Raw genomic sequence first — 19,249 nt, 5'->3', positions numbered from 1 at the left:
CCACGGTGCTTACAATAATGAAGACTCGTGACTACAATTATTCAGTTGTGGGAACCACGTGGTCGGATGGGCCTGGGATCGCGCTTCTGCGTGTCAGCAGGCTGCGCTGCCTTCCATGTGGCGCGTCTCCCTGCCTCCCCGACCACGTCCTGTTTATTTAAATACCCCCGGGCTGGAAGCCTCAGGGGAAACCAACATCACAACAAACGGAGGTAATTCTAAGCTCCCACATCCAGGAAACAATCAGACTGGGCGAGCCGGGGTACTCCCCATTGGCTCACCAGGTGTCGGACAGTCGGTTACATCACAGACTAGCGACACAACAAACTATATCTCTCCCGCCTCCCGTTCCACCCCCCCCGCTTGCCTCTGAGAAAATTTAAAAAGAAATGGAGTCAAATAGTGAATTTTAAAGCACAACTTTCACATGTTAAAAAGCATTGGGCTCTGAAAGGACATCCTTATATATTTAGGTCCTTTCATGGTGTGCCAAGACAATAACACCTGACCCTCCCCAGGAGTTGACTCCTTTTTTTAAACAAATATGTTATGGGGAGCTATATGCTAAAGATTGCCTCCATTGTTCCAGGGTCAGTGTTTTGTCATGGTTGACCCCCCCTCCCCCCATATGCCACGGTTGTCCCCCTTCATAAATGCCCCATGAAAAAAAAATAAACTCAAGTATGCCAGCTCCTTACGGTCATGCCTATCCTTTATCACAAGAATTACTTCCAGCATTCATTACCTCTAGTATGCCAGTACCAGTATTTTACCATTATTCCAAGAACTACCTACAATCTGCTATATTTTATCACAGGTCCCTGCCATCCTAAAGATTGCCCCCAGCATGCTAACAACAGTATTATGCCATGGTTGCCTCCATAAGACAATCATTAATTTTACTATGCCAGGGCAAGCTGCAGTCTCACCAGCATAATACCACATTTGCTCACTCACACTCATTCTCACTTAGTACTTCAAATTATCTCAGATTAACATACTTTCTCACTAACTTTCACTCTTCCTCTCACTAGCTCTTTTCTCACTCACTGTCTCTCACACTCATTCTCACTCACATTGATCTGTTTCATAAGCTGCAACTCTGGGATAGCTGTACAAGACTTGCATTTACAACCACTGATGAACTAGGTGAACTTAGTTCAATGCAGCAGCTCTGAATGTGAAAGGAAAGTTACTGTAATCTGATAGAACTCCACTCAATACATAGTTGAAGTGGTCATTGCTTTTGGGTTACTAACAATCCCCATAAAGGGATGAGGGGCATTGCAGCGTCACAAACACAGAGTACTAAGAACAACAAACACTTTTAACTGATAGTCCTTATTACAACTGGGTGAGTCTGTTTCTTAGTACATCTACAATAATCACACAGCATATCATAAAAACATCAAGAAAGCATGTTGCAAACAACAAGAATTAAATGAATATTTCCAACATGGTTAAAATATCATGTAAATCTTAACACCCACTTCTGTGCACTTCCCTACTACAGGTTCAAGTTTATTTTTAATTGCATAGTTACCTAAAACCATTGCAGTGATAAAACAATCATTAAAACCATAAATGCAAACAATAAATGTGGTGCTCATGACTAAAAATGGGGATATGATTTCAGGGAAAATTGTTAGGAGTCAAGGTATGTATAGAACAACATCATTTGTTTGAGCCTCCTCCTCTGCCTAGTCTCAAACTACTTTTTGCAAGAGAAGGAGGGGTATTAGGTAGGAAGAACAACTCATTAAACTGCTTTGTACCTGGGTACAGACAGAGGCCCACACTGGCAGCCCAAATACAAAAAACAGGTACTAAAGTGCCAAGCGCAAAGATATATAGAGGCCAAAGTTATCTTGTGCATTCCTTGGAGCCAATGAATATAAAAGAAACCAAAGGTCCCCCTTTGTCCACGGGGCCAAGCTTCCACATGGCTGTCACTTCAATGTTTACACGAGACTGCTTTGTTCCTGAATCCAGACAGAAAGCCCGGTCCTAAATAGCCCAGATTTAAGAACCAGACACAAAAGTGCCAAGTACTGTAGTATGTAAAAGCCAAAAGTGTTCTGAGCATTACTTGGAGCCATTCAATAAAAGAACCCAGCCCTCAGGGCCCATGTGCAATTGATGCCAAGTACATCCCCATAGCCATCACTTCAGTTTAGACAGTAAATAAAGAAAACACATATTATTGTAACTGGGGAAATCCAGGTCAAGGCACCTCAGTGTCCTCTTTCGGCATTTTTGTAGACACCATTGCAAGAAATGTTTACAGAATCTACAGATCAGTTGAGATCTCAGAGAACAGAACCCCCCCCCCTTGGTTGAAGGGAGTTTTACCAGTTATCTTATTTCCTCCAGCAGTCCATTTGTTGCCAGAGTATTTCTGTACTGTGTGGAGGAGGTGTTGTAGGCCCACTGGAGTATGGCTGACTAGAACTACATCATCAGCATAGAGGAAGCTTGACAGCGACAAGCCCGCCAATCTCAGGGCATGGGAATTATAGTTGTCAAGTGCCAGCAGCAGATTGGCCAGAAATAGGTTAAAGAGTGTGGGAGTCAGGACACACCCCAGTTTTAACCCGTTAGTTGTTGATGTTCGCCTTGAGAAGTGTGTTCCTTCACCCAGCTTCACCTGCACATGTGTGTGAGGGTCACATAGCATGTCCAGGAGAGTTTAGGAGAACCTCCAGTTTGCCAGCTTACTCCAGATGCTGGCCTGGTCCACATGGCCAAAAGCTCCCCGGAAGTCGATGAAACAGAGTTGAAGTGATTGTTTTGAAACTTTCTCCTTGTCTCTAAGGAATGTAATGGCCATGATCTTGGTGGTCATTCTGAAGGTTTTTAAGTTTAAGAACAGAATTTGATTGAGCAAGATTATTGCATTTTCAGTTAGTCAGACCAAAAGTTCTTCAAGTAGGGTCCCTGCAAAGTATTTTGCCTCATTGTCAATTAGGGCAGTTAGACAATAGTTTTTCAGCAGGGATTTTGCCCCACGTTTGTAAAGATGGTGTCCAAAACAAAGGGCATCAGAGGGAATGTGAGCATAATGGATAGTAAAATTGCTTCTTGAGGCAGATGATCCCTGTCTCCTTTGTCACCCAGTAGGCATGAAACCACAACGGAAGGGAGATTAAGGTGTAGTCTATCATTGTACAGGCAGTGGAGGAATAATTATATGCCTCTAGCGGATAACACATAGAGCGACTTGCAGACTAGAGTTTCTTAGGAAGAAGCTGTGCCCTGCATACCTTGTTGACAACTTGGACAATTTTCAGAAAAGCCACAGAGAAAGTGTTCCCTGTGAAAGAAACTGATGCTGCAGTAGCAGCTCTTCTTGGGTACTCAGTTCTTATCAGCTTCAGGCAGGATGCATTAGCTTCCCTCAATGCCAGCAACTACCAAAATCATCTTTGGATGGTATCTTGCAGGATAATCTGGGGTGAAGGACCTCTCTACCAAAAGGGTCCGGTGGTGGTCCTTAAATATTAACCCTTATCAGGGAGGAAAATGGATGAAAGCCTTTGACAGTGTTAGGAATGTGGTGTATAGATTATAGACATCAGCGAAGGAGTTCGACATATCTTCAAGAAAATAAGAAATGAGAAGATGTCAATTTGAATTACAACTCTTTGATTAATTATATACGGACATTTCTTGATGGCTTTGGCAATCTGATAAGGGAACAGACTGAGGCCCTCATTACAACTTTGACGGGCGGCGGAGGCCGCCCGCCAAAGTTGCGCCGCAGGAATACCGCACCGCGGTCTGAAGACCGCGGCCGGCATTCTGAGTTTCCCGCTGGGCGGGCGGGCAGCCGCCTTAAGGCCGCCCGCCAGCCCAGCGGGAAACAACCTTCCCACGAGGACACCGGCTCGGAATCGAGCCGGCGGAGTGGGAAGGTGCGACGGGTGCAGTGGCACCCGTTGCGTATTTCACTGTCTGCAATGCAGACAGTGAAATACAAAGTGGGGCCCTCTTACGGGGGCCCCTGCAGTGCCCATGCCATTGGCATGGGCACTGCAGGGGCCCCCAGGGGCCCCGCGACACCCCCTACCGCCATCCTGTTCCTGGCGGGCGAACCGCCAGGAACAGGATGGCGGTAGGGGGTGTCAGAATCCCCTCGGCGGCGCAGCGAGCTGCGCCGCCTTGGAGGATTCAAAGGGGCAGCGGGAAACTGGCGGGAGACCGCCAGTTTCCCCTTTCTGACCGCGGCCAAACCGCCGCGGTCAGAATGCCCTGCGGGGCACCGCCGGCCTGTCGGCGGTGCCTCCGCGTCCAGCGGCCCTGGCGGTTACAAACCGCCAGGGTCGTAATGAGGGCCTGAGTGTCTTGTCAAGTTTTATATCTGTGTCATTATCGGAATGCCTTGACACTATCTGTTCCCTTCTCAGTACAATGAATGATTAGGGTTAACAACATTCATGATATTGTTTATAACTGATATGACAACATTCTGAAGAAGTGTAATCTGAGATAGATTGGGGGTCTGACCAGAATGGAGTTGAGCCTTAATTATTTTTTGTCAGATCCTTGCAACACTCCTACACACTCATTCATTCTCTCTCTCACTTGCAGTCACTTACTCTTGCTTAATGCTACACACTGGATTCATTCTTACTCATTTACTGACACACTGTCTCACACATAACTGTCTGTTACTGAATGTCACTCCTTTTCACAACACGCATATGCTAAGGAATACACATACTCACACAAGCACACTCATATAAACACATTTTCAACTGCAAACATGCACACAACATGCATTAACAGCATTTGCGTTTTTACTTACCTCAGCAGCCATCAACAGACCCATTCCAGCTAATTGTACTCCATATTATTACATGGACAGTAAATAGTATAAGGTTATTAGCTATCAGTGTAAGTACAATTTGGCTTAACATAAGGGCAGTTGAGCATCAACAAATGCCCATGCAGGTGAGCTGCCTGTGCTTCTAGCACTGATTTTACCCGAGAAGTGAAGGCAGTGCTAGAGGTTGCAAGCGACAAACCAGGGGTCGCAGCTGTGCAGGCTTCTTTTTTTTTGTTTCTTAGTGTGGGCCTGTGACGGGGCTCCAGCGGCGACTCCGGCAAGGTTCACCTAGTCAGGTCACTTGCAGGATCCCGATAGGTGCCCTGTGGGGACATCAGACTTGGTCAGGTCACTTGCATGATCCAGATAGGTGCCCTGTGGGGACATCAGAGAGCAGTTCCCCAAGGAGTGAGAACTGCTTCTGGTGCCGGCCCGATGAAGAGGGCGCACAGGGACAGGAATTGGAAGAGAAGGGAGATAGAGGCGAATGGGAGCGAGATGAAGAGATGCACAGGAAAGAAGACGCAGGACCCGAGTTAGAGGAGCCAGGGATGCGCAGGAGAGAAGACGCAGGGCCCGAGCTAAAAGCAGAGGAAGAGCCCAACAAGGCAGAACCCAAGGACGGCTACACGAGGTGGCCTGGGGAGCCCAAGGAGGAGGAGTCCGGACCCAACAGCTATGCCACGCTCCTAGAGGAGTGTGGCTAAACAAGGTACAGTCTTTGTGGCACAGAACCGTAGCCTGCACAAAAGTGGGGGAAGACGGTAAAAGGACAAGGGGAGCGAACACACCCAAGGGTGGCAGTTGTGGAGTTCTGGAGGAGGGACCTTTTAAAGGCAGATGTCCATGGGGTTATCACATGAGTATGTAATTGAGAGTTTATGATTCCCCACCTGTCACTCACCCTCACCTTCCCGGTTTTCCGACCCCATATCCCTGAGACCTGAGGCACTTACCTGACTCCGGTTCCTTGTTCTTCTTTTGCTCTTCACTCGAGGCCAACTGGCAGGAGTACCACAGACAGCCTGAAGACGTCCCCAGCCTAAAGAAATACAAAGGAGAAAAGACCAGCAAGAAGATGTAAAGAAAAGCGAAACAATAAAAAAAAGGGGAAAAGGAATAAATAAATACAAGTCACACTAAAACAAGCCATCTGGGTACCATTCCTTTTAACATATAACCCACAACAGGGCCTAAAGCAAAATCCCTTCCACTTAAACCTATTTTCTGCAATACCTTTTTCAAGCAAATTCATACTCATGGATCATGGAAATGTCGAGATCCACAAGCAGGAACACCATTTGACACCAGGGATTTTAATGCTTCGGGGGTTCGACGCATCTGGTACACGGGCAGACACCCCCTGGGGGCCCCTGGAGGCATTTTTAAATTTGTTGAAGAGGGTTGTTTTCCTCTGTTAGGGCACGTTCATGCCACCAAGGAATTACCTCCCATTCCACATCAAAGCTTCCTCCTCTCAACTTAAATTGTGCAAGAAGCAGAAGACCTGTCTTTTCAATTAACCAACCTACCACAGGTAGGCCTAGACTCAATACCACCTGCTCAGCACCAGGATAGCCTCCCGAGTAATAGTGCACCTTACAAATCCACATAATATAACATAACAAAGAGGGTTCCCATTGGAAAACATTAAGGCTCTGATAATAAGTTGTATAGTTCATTCTGTTTAATTTGTAAGCCCCCATTTTGCCACAGGTTGAAATCATGAGTTGTTAGGTATTTAATGTCTGATAATTATCGGATGTGTTAAATAACTCAACTCTCATTAAATATTATCAAGTCAATTCTGCCACAGGGAGAGCATGAAAAATCCCATCATACGCCACGTCTAACCTGCTTCTGAGAGCTGCTGCAGCGTCAACAGGAATGGTACTCCTCCGAGCTTGAGGTGGAGGCTACGTTGTGCAAAGGAATGTAGGGACGGTAACCTCTGCATTAAGCTGCATTGAAAGGCATGAGAATCAAGTGCTGAGTGGCAGAATAACCAACTGCGAGTGGAGACTGCAAGATGGTGAGAAACCTGCAACAGTGACCCCAGGGGATGAGTGACTCAAATTTTAAAACCAAAGACAGTGGGCTGGGGGATTGTTACTAAGCCTGCTAACTCTGGGGGCTTGTGTTAGGCTTCCCCTGGGGCACAGTGAGGGCTGGGACAGCCATGGATGTGGCCTGCTCTGGTGCCTGTGCAGCTTGTGGCTGCTCAGTGCTCCAGCAACCGTACCATATACTGCAATACTACAACACGACCAAGCCCAAGCAGCCTAATAATTTATGCAGTGTGCCACAGAACCAGCTAAAAGTGCCTGAGGGAAGTAGGAAGAGGGGGCTTTTATGGAGATAGCAGAAAATGTAGGTGCTGTGTGCAGGAGGAACGAGCTGAGAACATTACATCCTATTTTGTAGGCGGATATATAGAAACGCATTGCCGCCCCCTCTTGGAGATGGAGTAACTGTATTTAAGATTTCCCCTCCTGGGTGTGTTTGTGTCATTGAAGTGGCTGATGCTGCACAAGATCGAGAGAAGAGGTCATACCCCGGTAAAACTAAACTGACAAAAATTGCCAAAGCCCTCCAGAACCTGTCAGTGGGGAAAATCCTAAGGTTGACAACTCAGAGAATTGCCAGAATGGTGCAAAACATCTATTTGCAACAAAGAAAACTGGAACCCTAATGCAAGCACTAGTAGCTTGATTGAGGAGTCTTCTGATCCAAAGTGCCTTCAAACTACCAAAGAGGGGTCATCACCTCTTAACCCGCAAGGTGGCTCTGGAGCCTTGAATGCTCCCGCACAGCCTCTGCTTATCACCGATGATGAGTCAGCAGCAGAATGCACTTCCCAGGCTACATTTGTGGATAATGGTGCCACCCATAGCTTAACTGTAGCCCAAGAAATGACTGAGCATGGTTGGAACCTCAATATCCTTAATTGGGACCCACAGCATCGTATATTTCTGTAACAAAACAAACACAGAATAGGAATAAGATTTAACATGGGTTGTGCTTAGGGGTAGCAGGTGTACAATCATTGGAGCTTCTTGAGAAATAACAGGACCATACAATGATGAGGAGTCAGGCAATATCTTCAGCTCAGCTTCTGCCAGTTGACTACCAAGCGTCCTCTACGAATGAACCTTAAAGGGTAATAATGACACCAGAAATTGATATCCAAATTGGGGGGACGACTGCTTCAGCAGATTCTGGACCGGTTGCCAGAAATGCGAACAGCCCATGTCAAAGCACTTTCTGAAGAGCAGGCTCAGTTAAGCAACATTAATGCCAACTCACTGCAACGTAACTCCAGGCTGACCCTTGCAGAACAAAGAATTTCCAATATGGAGGACTCCCACAGAAGTGCTGAGCTCTTTGCAATGAAGGCCAAGTGGTAGCTTCTGAAGATTCAGACAAAACTGGATGAGATGGAAAATAGATCTGACGTTTGAATTTGCATTTTGTAGAGATCCCAGAAAGACAAGAGATGGCACTATCAAATTTATTGCAGGTTTTGTTCAGAAATAAGTCCTCCCAGTTGATCAAGTTAAGACGAAAGACTTCTCATTCATACATGACCACTGTGTCCCCACTTCTCAGCCATCAAATCCTAGGTACCCCCATGCTTCTTTGGTAAGATTTGGCAGTTTCTTAATAAAAGCACACATTTTCTATGAGGCTGTAAAATCAAAAGGTTCCCAGATAGGAGACAAGGATCATTTTAACATCCTTTTAGATATGCAGGCAGCAGTAGCTCAGCGTAGACATGAGTTGAATTCCATGATCGATCTCTTCAAGAAGCAGGGCATACAAGCTGCGCTGGTGCAGCCCTCCAAATTGAAAGTACTGAGTTAAGGTCAATTCCATGTAATAGACTCAGCAGAACAAGCTAACAAGATAATGAACTTCTACAGCACAAGTATTGAAAGGAACAAGCTAAATGAACCAGGAGGAGTCCATAGTACTGATCACTCAATTACTAGTCAATAAGGCTCTCTTAGCAAGAAATGATGGTCCATCATCTGCTTCAGGAGACACACTTGAAGAATGGATCCACCCCTTTGAACATTCTGGTTTTGGGCAACACACTTTTTATGAACCTTCTAGCACAGCTATCAGGGTGGTGGCCATACTGGTGGGTGAATAAGTGCAGTGTGAGATCCTCAAGGTACATATGGATCCAAGTGCCAGATGGATGTGGGTGAGAATAAGGATTACAAGTCAGGTTTTCAATGTTATAAGCTCATATGGACTCACTGTGGATTTGCCACAGAATCCCTGTACAACTTCGCAAAAGTAGTATCAGGACCTCTGTTAATTGCGGGATAGTTTAATATTCTTTCAAATACAGCTTTGGATTCTTCTAAGTTCAATAAACCACAGAATAAACCAAAATGTATGAAACATTTGAATGCTTTAGTGCATGATTTTGCTTTGGTAGATCCTTGGCAGAGTGATCATCCCAGTGAGAGATCTTATACCCATCATTCTAAGCAATTTCACTCATTCTCAAGTATCAACTTTTTTCTAGCTTCTCACTCGCTCCAAAGGGCACTTTCAAAGATAATTCCCAATCCATTCTCGGATCACTCAATTTCTTCAAACCTTCTTCTGACAGGCCATCAACACGAGAGCCTGAGCAGGGTGTACGACAAATCACTGCTTGGGAATGATTAATAGGTGACCCAAATGCACCAGGCACTGGAGGCCTTCTTAGAATGCCATATAGATTCAGCTTCTGAATTCACAGTTTGGGGTGCCCTGAAGTCTTTTTGTTATGGGAGAGGTAATAGCATTCCAGGCAGAATTAAGGAAGAGAGAGAAGTGCAAGGCTAAGTCTCTTCAAATAGCTTTGAATCAGACTATGAGCTCAGTTGGTGTCCCCGTAGGGTTTCTAAGTGGGCAGTGGCCCAAGCTAAGCATAATTTTCAAGAGCATTTTGTCTCCAAAGACATATTACACCATAATACAATAATTCAAAAGAGATACGCAGAAAAATAGCACATAGGTAGATACCTGGCATGGTCAGCTAAGTGTAGATCCAACTCCAAAACTATTAAGCAAATTCAGTACCCAGAGGTAGATAAGCTGGTAACCCAGCCACAAGACAAACTTAATGCCTTTCTTAAACATTATAAAAAGCTTTATTCTGACCCTCAGAATGCATCACTTAAAATGGTTGAATGGTGGCTCGAAAGGCCTAGTAACCCTTTGATTATTGTTAAACAGGGGGAAGATATGATCACTTTGACTGAGGTAGAACAGGTGGTTATTTCCTCCCAAACAGCAAACGTTTGTGGTGCTGATGGATTTCCAACAGATGTATAAAAGCTATTTCTTCCACAGCTTAAAGGATTCCTGCTGGTCAGGCTGTATAAAACAATCTTACAAGGGACTGAGGTTCTTGACTCCTTTACAGAGTAAGTAGTTGTCAGCTTTTTAAAGAAAGCCAAGTCAGAAAAATATATTAACTCTTATCGACCTATTAGTCTTCCTAACTGTGACAACAAGTTCTTTACAAAAAAGTTGGCAAATCGTCCAGCATTAGTAGTCCCTTCAGTAATCCATAACGATCAGAATGATTTATTTGTGGGGAGAATCATGGCTACTAATACACACTATCTGACCCAAGCAATTAACTTTTTTTCGACACAGAAGATTAAAGCAGAAATAATTATTCTAGATGCAGAGAAGGCATTCAACCAGGACCAATGAAGTCTTCTTTTTTCAGTTTTAACAAAGTTTGCCTTTCATTTCAGATTGTAAGGGTTTTAAAGAGTCTACACTTAACTGCAAAGGCGGCCATGGTCCTAAATGGAAAACTATCCAGATGACTTCCGGCACCGTCAATGGTGAAAGCAAAATGAAGGCAGCAGACACAAACCCCGAGCGGCTGGAAGCCAAGTGCACTTTAAAAGCACTCGACCACTCCCCTGACCCGCCTACAGAGCTGTTGCAGGCTGAGGGACAAAGTCCCACCCCTGCGGGATAACTTCAGGCACTGTCAATGATGAAAGCAAACTGAAGGCAACAGACACAAACCCCATGGATATTATCAAGCAGGTTGCTTCAGTTAAATTGAGCATTCCCCCATAGAGTAAGAAACCTAAGTTAAAGATCCAGATGCTGCAGCTAGATTTAGAAGAGAGGGGCTTGGCACTCCTTAACCTAAATAATTAATCAGGCAGCACTCCTTGATTGGTTGAATAGGCCTTCTTCAGCTAACTTGAGGGAAGGGAGTTTTTACTTAGAACTTATGTTAAGTACATCTGAAATTGGACTCTCCCATTTTTTGAAAATTCCAAGTCTGCCAAAAAAATCCAGGTACAAGACCCCAAAAACAATAATAGAACACTTTAACAAGATTTAGGGGGAATATTAAAGCCCTCTGCTCCACTACGAGCTAACACTAGTAGATTGTATTCCACTAGGGCTGTGTCTGTTCCCTACATGTAAGCACTACTAGTGCCTGGGGCCTAAGAGAGTGCAGGATATCTGTCTTAATGGAGAATTTTCCCCTAATGTATATAGGTTGGTTGATGCAAACCCAATCTTAATGCATCTCTTTTTGTTTCTTTTTTTTTTTAAGCTTTGTCGAATCAAGCACTTTTGTTTGGGATATGGTATGGTGGGGAGAAGCGTTTGTAGATAATCTAGGGGAAGCTTATTTTGTTACCCAATTACGGGGCATAGGGTACTGGTATAGGTGGCTCCATACCAAACGCAGTAAGGTATTGATTGTGGATTTGTTTCCATCTACAGACTCTAAGAGATGTTGACTAGATAGCTGCCAGTCGCATCCAATGAATAACATACCCCATGGTATTTCATGTTTATTATGTGTGATAAACACCACCTATACTTGTCACCAGGGCCTAGGTGAGCAATATTTTATGGGGCTCAGCCCTTCAGACATATTGGCTGACCTCTCACCTTGGGGAGCCTATATGATTTTGAATGTTTGTTTTCACCTTGGGGGCGCAAAACAATTCTCTCCCATGAGAAAACAAAATGACACACATGTTCTAGGGTCCGGCCTGCCTGACACATGGGCTGCCCCCCCCCCGAGGACAATAGTTTATTTATGCAATGTTTGCTTTTTTCTGGGGGGTGATTGGGGAACATGAAACTGTAGATAAATTTGTGGTGGTCAGCCATGGGGCCTAAAGCTAAACTGATATTTTATATACTTTGTTTGACCAATAATGTTTGTTTCCCCCTGGGAGGGCGGGCACCCCCCAAGCAGGGCCCGATAGGCCCTAGGAGAAAAAAAATAGAATTTCTTGTATATAGTCTGATGGGCAGTTTTTATGGACCTTCCAGATATTACCACACACATTGCATGCAGCAAGCATAAATGCATGTAGTCTTCCATACCTCGCAAAACACCTAGAAATGTGGGCTCCTTTTTAGGTCTGTTATTAGCCATGATCTCATACACACTTTTTCATTCACTGAAAATAAACCAAGGTTAAAGGGTTAAATATGGTGTTAAACTAACAAATCCACTGTAATTCCCCTGTTATGTTATCTCAAAGTAACTATAAGTTATGTCTTAAATAGGCCTGGGTGGAGTTTGTGTGGCTGCCCTATTCAAAACTCCGTGAAGTTGCAAAAAAACTCCATCGCGCTATACGGAATTCCGCTATCAGGCGGAGTTTCTTGCCATGCCCGTTTGCATAACATTCAACATCACTGTCAAAGTGAAGAATGTCCTTGCTTTGGAACTCTCATGCAAATGGTACCACTGGGTTCGCCTGGGCGCGGCAATCTTGTTTACGTTGCTTGTTATGGTTCTGGGTTCTAGTTATATCCTCTCTATATCTCCCCATTCCCCACTTTTAAAACCTATTTTCCCCCAGTTCCTTTTTATTATATTACCTTTTCTCTTTCTCTTATTATATTTTATCTTTTCTCCTATTTTGTGTGCTTTTTTGCAACTTTTTTACTTTTTCATTTTTTTGCTTTACTTTTTTCTCCTTTCCTTCTTCCTAATCCTTCCTTATCTTCCCTCCCCCCCACACCCAAGTCCCCAGTGCCATGGCAAAGCAGAGGATTGGCCTGCTAGGCATCAAGGTTGTGGGACTTGGTGAGTAATTAATTATTAGTTGTGTTCTGTGATGCTAATAGTTTCTTCCCAAATAGCAAGCATACTGCTCACATGCAAGTAAGTTAACCTTATGTTACAAATATAGTGTAATGTGATCATCATCTAAACAGGTGCTTGGCACTACCTAATTGTACTTGTTTTTGGTGCTTGCTTGGGCTGATTACGAAGTAATGCAGAGAATCCTCTTGTGCCCTGTCTAAGAAAGTCATTGTTTATTAGTAATTCCAAAATGTCGTTTAAGGATTGTGAAATAGGGTTAGGAAATTTGGAATAGCATGGTCCAAGATACTAGTATTCTTAAACAGGCGCTCTGCACCTCTGATGTAGAAATTTTACTGCGTTTGCCTTTTCCTTTAAAAAAAAAAAATATATATATTCTTGGAGAGATTACTTAATAACAGTACCACTAACCTTTTCTATTTTTTTTTCTTACATCATCCAGCATCCAGGAGCAGGAGGAGGGCCGGTAGTGATGAGGCGGGTGAGGCAGCTGAAGATGGCCTCTCCGCAAGTGTCAGGAGAGATGGCTCTGCTGACCCCAGTCCTCCTGTTGTTAATATTGATATTTATTTCCATAACTTTTATTGCTACACACTTAGAATTATTTTCTATCTTTTACCGTGCCGGTCTTCAAATTTTTTTTCAACTCCACTTAGATTTGTCTGTTTCATAAATTCTTCTTATCCTTGTATTATTATATTTACTTATTTTCTATATTTCAAGTTTCTTTGCTCAAACTGTCTGGCTGTACTAGTCTGTTTGTAGCTTCCTTTATTCTGCTTAGTAGGTGAGATTTCCCTCTCCCCTTATGCATCTTACCGTGTGGAGTGGTGGCAATACTGAGAGAATACATGTACTGAAGATTGCATGCCCATTTAAGGCATTTTACACATGTTTTGTGAGAAGGCTTTCTTTTTCTTCCTGCAGCTCAATCATTTAAAAAAAAAAAAGAAAAAAAAAGATATTTTTGTACAATGTAATGTAATTGGTTTGTCGTATTTGGAGTCTTGATCTAGGCAATCCTGCTGGTTTAGGGATGACAGCTCTTTAGTTTGTAGGTGACTAGGTCAATCCTACAACAAGTCGCAACTGTGGGCCCAACCCTCCCAGCTCACAAGCAGTACCTCATCAAAAACCCAAATAGTAAAAGGTGATTTCTGGCGTTCTTTACGCATGGACAGTGCGACATCGCAGGGGAGTTATGGTTAAACAGAGATTACCCTTTTCTCGCATGAGCAACAAGTCTTAGTCACACACAGGCAACAACGGAGATGCTGTAAAGTTTTCAATAGGTTTTATTAACAAGACTGCAATCTACTGTAAAATAGGAGGGCTGCAATGATTAGGATAATGAACAATGCAAGAAACACAATTGTAAAAACAAGAGTAACAAATACAAAGACCCCCACCATCTTGCAATAATATGAGATGAGAAATGGGTGTGAAACAGGCCCTAATACCCTAGCATGATTAACCTAATCTCCAACCTAAAGGGAGCTAGGTGTGATAAACCTAATCTGCCAGTACCATGTCCATGAGAAGAGCCCCACAACCCTTGTTACCTTGGAATGAGGTCTCTAGATCAGACTCCGTGGGGACACGAAGGCTGGGTCTGCAACAAGGCAACGTGGAGCATGGATAGCATTGATGGCATCTGGTAGGAATCCCTCTGATAACCTTGTCTGTGCAAGATGTATTTATAAAGATCTTGTAGGACCCCTGATGCATGTATGTTCCCAAATAATAGATATTGCTTGGGGCAGCAATTATATAAACAATTCTTTCCAAAGTATATTATGTTCCTGTCACATGTAAGTGGGAAAAAACACAATGTGAATACCTATGTATATCACTTGTCTTTGACACGGATAGTGACACCTTCACAGAGTGTTACTGATAACGTAAAATCAGAATTTCTTCCTAGCTATAGACATAGCAGCCATCTTGGAAGAAATTATTAAATAAATGTGCTAAAACAAAGCATGCAAAGTAGGTTAAAATTCACTAGGTGACGGGGTACAGGCCTGCAAGCCAGAAGGCTAAGATATCTTCTGATTCCCAATAAAACCAAAAAGGAAGTACTACATCCTTCCTCATTGCAGGAACAATTACGATGCTTAATCATGATGCCAGAGAAGGTGAATGAACCCAAGCTAAAATGCTCTGGACTACAACAAGCTAAAGTCATATTAAAATATAATTAAACTATAATTTAAAGCTTGTTAAAAATAGCAAAAACAAAACGTCGACCATGACAAGCACAGCAGGCCAAAGTTAAAGGCAATGTTGGCAAAGCTTTGAAACTTTAGAATAAGCCAATTATCAAATTCATTCAACAGTAATCATTATCTTGAAGAATGTCTTTGAAGCCATCAAAAGAAGGCCCCAGGAAAGAGACCACATCACCAGATCAATGACAAGATTGGCAGACGGATCCACGGAGCAGTAGTGCACAGCAGCCTCAAGCGCAGGATCACCCATGAGAGCAGCACCATCAAAAGTGCTTAAAGGAGCCAGATAGTCCACAAAAAGCAGCTCGTAAGTAGCCTTGCAATCATGCTATCATGGTACAACTGGGCTGGTAGTAGTAGCTCCATCACTCCACTTAGTTTGGAAGGAACAACCACTACGTAACAGAAACAGCAGCAGAAGTATCCTGTCAACCAATGCCAAAGTTACAGGAAAGCTATCAAACGCACTTGCAAAGAGTGACTGGATGGCTGAAGGAATGACTCCTAAGACAATCTGGAGGATGGACACGAATCCAGACCCGAAATCCTTACAGAAGAGCACAATCCCTGTAGTGCTTAAAGCGTTGAGTATTTTGGATACAAGCTCTCCAGAGTGCTTGGGGAACTTGGTATTTAATTGGGATTGTATCTTGGCTAATGATTTTGCTATTTGGAGAGCTTATGTCTCTCTAGCCGATGTTAATGCAACTTGTTTCCGGAACAGTAACGCCTTTAGTCTGCTCAACTTGTCATAATTTACATTAGCTGTATCAATGTAAGGCCACATTTCTTCTACTCTTATCTCTTATGTGGTGGAGGAATAAAACATGTCCGCAACAAGTTACAGTCTTAGAGGCTGAAATTGCGTAGGCAGTTCCTAGTCTCATACCGCAACAGCCGTGTTCGTTCCGGACCACATAACTTCCATTCAAAAGTATGAAATGCTGTTCAAATCAAAGGGATGGGAGTACCATTCAGAAAACAGGCCAGGTTTGCAACCCTGCATTGCAAAGGACATGAAGGGACACCAGTTTGCAGACCGTTGAATGACAAATAGTAGTCTCACATTTGCTTCCGCTAAAAAAGACCTCTATTTTGCAGTTGAAACATTTATATTCAAAGGGCAACTCCAACTCTTCTTTAATATAGCTCTCGCCTAGCCGCTCGTATCTGCCTATGGCAAGATGTTTCAAGCAAATAGGCACATTTATAATGCTGTGCATGAGTCATACTGTCGATGGACTTTCTGCAACTGTGAAAGGCAACTTTTCTAAATGAAGGATGCAATACCTCGCTTCCTTTTTATCCATTGTCTTTTTTTCCCTGGATAAATTAAAAGCTGCAAATAGGTCACTACTGTTAATATATTTCCATGTAACACAGCCATTTTTCAGAATCTGTAGTGTCCAACCTAACTGCATGGTGGATCGCAGTTGATTTTGTCCATGGTGTAAAAAGGACCTGCTATTCTGAATGATGTCTAAGGCCCTCATTATGACATGGGCGGTAAATGCAGCTTACTGCCACGGTGATGACTGCCAACATACCGCTGCAGTGGCGACTATCTGTTGGCCATATTATGACATACACACACCAATCCAACAGAATACAGCCACATACACAAATCCACCAGCCCAAAGGTCAGTGCAAAAGTGGCGGTCCCAACGCCTGTACTGTCACATAATGACACACGAATCACCACGGCGGACATTCAGCGGCGGCAAACCATTGGCGGTACATACCGCCGCGCTCAGAATAGACACCCACATACCAAACAACACTACATTGGCCAATACAAAAAATACATGCCTGACACTCATACACCAAACCCACACACACACACAGCACTATAAAACAGACACCCACATGACCCACAACCCTTTATGAATACAAATTATTGCCACCAGACTGACACCAAGACCACTGCAATAACTAGACACACACGACTTACACCCATACATCCCTCACTCACCCCACATCACACACCCCACCACATTACTCAACACACACCACACGACACCCATGGCACCACAAAGGCACCCCCGTTTCACTGAGGAGGAGTTAAGGGTCATGGTGGAGGAAATTGTCAGGGTACAGCCACAGCTGTTTGGAGCACAAGAAAAGCAGATATCCATTGCAAGGAAGATAGAGCTATGGCGGAGAATCGGGGACAGGGTGAACGCCGTGGGACAGCACCCAAGAACAAGGGACGACATCAGGGAGAGGTGGAACGATCTATGGGGGAAGGTACGTTCCATAGCAGCAAGGCACCAGCTTGCCATACAGGGGACTGGCGGTGGACCCCCACCACCTCTCCCACAGCTCACAGCATGGGAGGAGCAAGTCTTGGCATTATTGCATCCTGAGGGACTCACTGGAGTAGCCGGAGGACTGGATACTGGTAAGTCAGTATTTACTACTTATCACCCCCCATACCTGCATGTCATTTCACACCCTAACCCTCACCCCATCACTCCACCCCATCCCACATACTGCATCTACACAGATGACTAACCCCAATGCCAAGACCTGCATGCTATACCAATGCATGAACAGCCCATCACAAAAGCATGCACAGCATAGGGAAACTAACAATCCCATAGTACATCACCATATACAAGCAAAAGGTGGCAGGGCAACAGCAACAATAGAGGGGAAGCCAGGGATGTACAATATGTCACACAGATGAAGCATAATACATCACTTACATCCCCACAGGTACCCCAACCAATGACAGCGGAGAGGAGGTGCCACGACTATCCAGTCTCCCAACAGAACATGCCCCCAGTGATGAAAGTAACTCTGGACTTCTGGATCTGGAGGACCTACCTAGCCCATCAGGGACCACTGGACAGCCGGTCACCCAAGCCACTCATAGACCACCACAGAGCCTCCCCCTTCAGTATCCAACACCACAGCACCCACCCAGCATACCCATACCCATACCTCTGTCCGCAGGACACTACAATCAGCAGTGTGCCCACCTATACAGAGACCCCAGGCCACACTTCACCCCCAAGACAGTTAGGGATCTGTGGTCAGTGTTAGTGAGCACACCGTTCAGGGAACAGAGGCACAGGCCAACAGGGACACTGGGGGGACTGCTGTGTGCCAGGGGGAGGACAGGACCAAGAAACCAACTCTCCAGGAGGCACTTTCAAAGATCCTGGGAGAGTACCAACACTCCCAGGACACGATAGGCCAGATCCTTGACAACGTGCAGGAGAACAGGCCTCTGCATGAGGGACAGTATCAGGGGGTCAGGGAGGACTTGAAAGCCATTAACACCACCCTGATCTCCATAGCAGGGGTGCTGGCAGATATGGCCAGCATCATGAGGGAGGCAACAGCACACCAGCAGGCCCCTACCACTAGCCAGTCCATTGACCAGCCCTCCACTTCCACTGCAGCTAGTGGGCAGGAGACCCCGGCCACAGGACCCACAGGCCACCAGCATTCCTCCTCCTGCAGAAGGTGACCCACCCCACAAACGTTCCCTGTGACCCAGACAGAAGCCAGGGACACTTGCCAAGACTTTCGCCAGGAAATGAGACTCTCCTGATTGAGTGGGACACAAGGGGGACAGTCACTTTGTCCACTTTGCACTGCTGTTGCTCCCCTTTCAGTGGCCCCTTAGACACTGCACCTGTGCTACAAACAGACTGGAACAATACCCTGGACTTTCCACCATCATCACCCCATTCCATTGCATATTCCCCTCAACTTATTAGCACTATAATAAACACCCTTGAACACAATTTGACTACTAGTATTTTATATATTGAAAATGTGTATTTATGGAAACAGTCGCATCCATTGCAAATGAACTGTACACTGTGATAGAGAAATAATTACCTGTAGCTGGCTGTAGTCAGCACATCTGTACACAGTTGTAATATCACCAACATCTGTAAAATGGCAAACCATAGGTGACAGTAAGTTGAGATAAAAGAAAGTTAATGCCATCATGCTACAGACACACAGAATACACCAATAGTCATATGTAGGAAAATCCTCCTTTTTGCCCTGGTCACCCCCACACTTTTTGGACAGGTACTGGTGGTTACTGAC

Source organism: Pleurodeles waltl, chromosome 12 (assembly GCF_031143425.1).
Source record: "Pleurodeles waltl isolate 20211129_DDA chromosome 12, aPleWal1.hap1.20221129, whole genome shotgun sequence".
NCBI classification, from domain to species: domain Eukaryota; kingdom Metazoa; phylum Chordata; class Amphibia; order Caudata; family Salamandridae; genus Pleurodeles; species Pleurodeles waltl.
The sequence above is the reverse complement of the archived record's forward strand: the minus strand, read 5'-3'. Positions refer to the sequence as shown.